General features: G+C 34.2%; 1 long non-coding RNA gene across 1 annotated transcript; it reads left to right on the forward strand.

Moving 5' to 3' along the window:
- Nucleotides 1-3,707: 3,707 nt before the first annotated feature.
- On the forward strand, nt 3,708-4,527 carry LOC128633117 (uncharacterized). The gene is made up of 2 exons (XR_008396770.1): nt 3,708-3,769; nt 4,168-4,527. It is a non-coding gene; the product is annotated as an uncharacterized LOC128633117 (long non-coding RNA).
- The last annotated feature ends 384 nt before the right edge of the window (nt 4,528-4,911 follow it).

Consider the following 4,911-nt stretch of genomic DNA (forward strand, 5'->3'; position numbering starts at 1 on the left):
AGTGAACATCTTTTCCCCAGAACAAGTTGGCTTAGGTGTATGATAGATTGCTTCACAAGCACATTTTATTCCATGACTAATATCGAGAGTAGCTGCTTTTCAGACATCATTTATTTCTTGTAACACCATATTAGCATACTTTCTTTTTCATGTTCGCTAAACTTTGTGACACGTTTTTCTGTGATCTAGAATCTGGTCAAGGAATATGTGACTCAGTGTTGTGTCGACCGATTCTTGTACAACTGACCTGAAACCAAACTGAGAATTGCTACAACAACAACATCAACATCAACAACTACTACTAATGGTAAAAAAATGGTAAATGGCGCACTTATATAGCGCTTTTATCCAAGGCGCTTTACACTGTGTCTCATTCACACACACACTCACACACCAATGGTAGCAAAGCTGCCATGCAAGGTGCTAACTTGCCATCGGGAGCAACTTGGGGTTCAGTATCATGCCCAAGGACACTTCGGCATGTGGAATCATGTGTCCCGGGAAATCGAACTGCCAACCCTACGATTAATGGACAACCCGCTCTACCACCTGATCCACAGCCGCCCGCCACTACTACTACTACTACTATTACTACTACTACTACTAATAATAATAATAATAATCATAATAATAATAATATTAATAATAATAAGAAGAAAAATTTATGAATAGCAGTCTGCAATCTGTGGGGGACAAACAACCTTTGCATATAATGCCCCTAGTGGCTAGTTCTGGCCACGTTGTATATAACACTAATGCAAGCATAGAGGAACATACTGTTGAAGTTTCATGATGGTAACTTAATGTTTACACTGTGAAGTGTGTGCTGATGCTGGCCGTGTTTTTTTTTAATGTAACCTAGTCAACAGTAGAATAACGCTCAAAGAATAGCGCAAAGATGCAGTACACCAGATTCCATCTTGATGGGAAAAACAGTCATTTGAACTTCACCCCACATGCTATGGATTACCCCTGATCTAAAAATATCCTAGGATGAATACTAGGGTTTGCATATTATGAAACATCATACACTTGAATGTGGGAGCTAAACTGTTAAAATAACAAGGTTTAATGCAGTAAGTCAAGGAATCAGTACAAAGAAAATAGGTTTCAAAATTTATTTCATTTTACAAGAGATATTGCTTGGTTTTTTACATTCATAAACATGAATAGTGCCCCAAGTAACTAATCTGAAAGAGATTGCATCAGCTAGTAGTTGATCTATAAAGAACATACCGTTCAAGTTTGGTGTGACAGTTGAAAGGTAACCCTTTCTTATAGGTGCTTGAGTAAATTGAAAAGTTTGGCATATTTAGCAAATTATCATAAATCTCAGTGAGCTAAATAGTACAAAAGGCAATTTTTTATTGTGTAAGAAAATAAAGCATGGGAAGAAATAAAGACTCACTGTACATCTTATTTTACAATAGATAAGCTATTTATAAGTGCAATAGCATGATTAGCGCCCACCCCAGTTGCCAAATTGGCGCCTTTAAAAATGCTTGCTGAAACCTGATTGGCCATGGCCAATACACTATACCAAGCCCAGACATGCAGTATACCAAGTTTGAGCTTGATCGGACTTACATTTCCTGAGAAACAGTTTATCTAAATTTAGCTCTGCCCCCTATTTATGACCATGCCCCAAATCTCAAAATCTTGTCCTGTATATGGCTGTTATGTTTCGTGTGACTCAAGAGCTAGAGATGTTTGAGTAAATTAGGCTCCACCTCACTGGAAGCGATTTGTATGTGGTGGCCATATTGTTTACTAATGTTTGTGATAAGTCGCATTTTCCGGAGTCCCCAGACACCAGTTTTTTGAAGATGGGACAATAATCCTGAAACAAATTCTCAAAAGAAGGGTTTGCATATTGTGCAAACTGAGTGGGCAGATCTAAATTGTGGGTGGGTGAACCCAAGAAATAATTGGAAAAATAATTTTCACAGTATGAGTTATGAGTTTCTGAGATATGAGCCAAAACAATAAACACTTCATCATAGCTCCACAGTTAGGCCAAACAGGCTGATCTCTTTTGTCTGTGTAATAGGAGGGACTTCCACCTATTGACCACGATTCATGTCTGCAGAACCAACGGTTTGGTCTGCATGATCAGTTTTAGCTGAGAAAAATAAGAAGAAGGAGAAAAAAGAAGAAGAAAGAAGAAAAATCATAATGAAAACAAAAGAGTTCCAAGCATTTTGTGCTTGCCCCCTTAACAATAACAATGATAATTAGCACTGTGCAAAAGTTTTTATTACATAGAAAGCAATTCTGTAAAGCAAAGATGCATTCAAAATTGATTAAATGAAATAGTTTTACATATAAAAATAGTCTATATTTTATTGTCCATTTACATGTCCATGTATTTACATGCATCATGCAGAACCTGCCACAGTTCTTTTGGACACTTTAGCTATTTCACTTCACCTTTTTTCTGTAACATATAATGTTTATTCAGAAAATTAATGCTTTGAATCCCAAAATGGCTCATTTTCTACTGACACTCTAATATAAGTGCCACAAACATCTGAGATAAGCCTATTTAACCAATTATAGGCTTTTGCACAATACTGGATATATATATATATATATATATATATATATATATATATATATATATATATATATATATATATATATATATATATATATATACTGTTTATTAGAATGGGAATAACAAAAGTGTTGAATGCTTGCTTGCCATAATACACTGTTTATTGTAGTACTGTTAGGGCGATACATTTGTCATATTTGGGAGGTTTTTGGTATTCAACATATTCAACATATCTAAATGTGCTGTTTAATTATATCGTGTTGTATTTGTCAGTGAATATTTTGTATGAATATCTATGTAGTTAAATTATAGGAATTCATGCAGAACAACATATTACTCAATATTGGTGACATTTTATGTCTTAAGGTGTGTACTATGAGGTCTATGTACAATATGTAAGTGGTGGTTTATTTGACTTTAACTTTCTATTTAAATAATAGATATACTGTATTTTTATGTATTTTGTTTAAATTATTATGTTTGGATGAGTGACACACATCTGGTAAAGGAAGATATAGATCTTTAAAGCATATGTACTTTCATCTTGGTGTCATTTTAAAAGTAGGTAAGTGGGGTGAGATATGTTGATGATTTTGCCACAGTGAATTATTTTCCTAAGGAAGTGGGCGCGCACAGAATAAGAAATGACTGCTGACTTCCTGCCTACGTCAGAAACGTCTGCGGTTGTTTTTCTCTGCTGAGAGGTAAACAAGGCAGGATGTGTGTTGGTGTCTGTGTATGTGTGTAGTGACAAAAATGAGGACAGGAAAACTGATGCATGCACCTTTTGCATGACATCTTGCATAAAGAAAGGTTGCACATGCACAATCTGGTGCTAATTATGTACCAAGCCTGCACCAGTAAGTTGCATTACATAAATACAAACAACACAAAATGAATTACAACTTTTAAAAATGACATCACTTTTTATTGCTTCATTTAGTTGTATTGAAACTTCATTGTGTAACTTAACTGTACTGGAAAATATAATTTTTATTACTATATATTAGTGATCTTTGGATGTTTATTATTAAACATTTATTTTTGAACATAATCATTAATTATAACAAACACACACATGACTATATGCTACAGTTTTTAAACAAAGCATAGAAACATTATTCATTCATTCATTCATCTTCTGTAACAGCTTTATCCTGGTTAGGGTTGCCATTGTGGATCCAGAATACAGGAATATGTCCTAAATTAGAGGTCAGTCCATCACAGAAGAAAATTAAAAAAACATGTTTTTATTTATTTTACTCATGCTCATTACTGTTAATCTGTCTATGTTACTCTTGCTCATACTTATTACTGTTAATCTGTCTATGTTACTCTTGCTCATACTTATTACTGTTAATCTGTCTATGTTACTCTTGCTCATACTTATTACTGTTAATCTGGCTATGCTAATAATAATACTCATTACTGGTCATCTTGCTATGCTAATCTTGCGACACTTTTGCGAGAATCATGGGTACAGATCGATAATGAAGATGATAACAAAGAATTGCATACCCAGTGGTTATGGACATTCATAACAAGACAATTAGATGTTATATATAATGTCTATATGTACTAAGCTTGTTTTTGCAATACCTATCCACCAGGGGGTTTGAGGTGACTTATTTCATCATCAAAAAGTAAGTGCATGTTGCCATCTATTGTCAATACTTAAAACTGTGATTTACCAGAATTTTCCACTTCATAATAGACACTGGAAAGCAGTATTATCCAGTTTACTTCACACTTCACATTCTGCTTGCAAATTAAAAATCAGATTTTTATTTCCCCCTTAAAACTGCTATGATTTTAGTACAGATGCTTGTTCCTTATTCTTAACAAATTAGATAAACTGAAATCCAGTTTCATGAAGAAAAAAAACCCAAAACCTTTATTTACTATGATTGTGTTTGCATTACTTCTCCATCAGAGGGCTTGAAGAGCAGCATTTCAAAAAAAAAAATAAATTAAACACATATTGCCATCTACTGTCAATGGATAAAACCCAAAACTGCTTTACAGATTTTTAGCAGCATCTGTGTGGACTGAACTGTGGATCACTTTTCATTACTTTGACACAAAATGCACTGAACAACCACATCATTCATATTTTCCTGAGATTCCTAATTAGGATTAATACTTTGGCTTGGTATTATTACATAGGCTTAATACCTACGGGAGAGGACTACCTAGCCAAGCATGCCTATATATGTCTGTAGAAAATGTCCAGGGAGGGATAAGACATGCTAATGTTTTTTATTTTTATTTTTATTTATTTATTTTTTTTACAAAAAATGATGATGTAGGGGACGCATGGTGGCTTAGTGGTTTGCATGTTCACCTCACACCTC

This window comes from Ictalurus punctatus, chromosome 7 (genome assembly GCF_001660625.3).
Source record: "Ictalurus punctatus breed USDA103 chromosome 7, Coco_2.0, whole genome shotgun sequence".
NCBI lineage: Eukaryota > Metazoa > Chordata > Actinopteri > Siluriformes > Ictaluridae > Ictalurus > Ictalurus punctatus.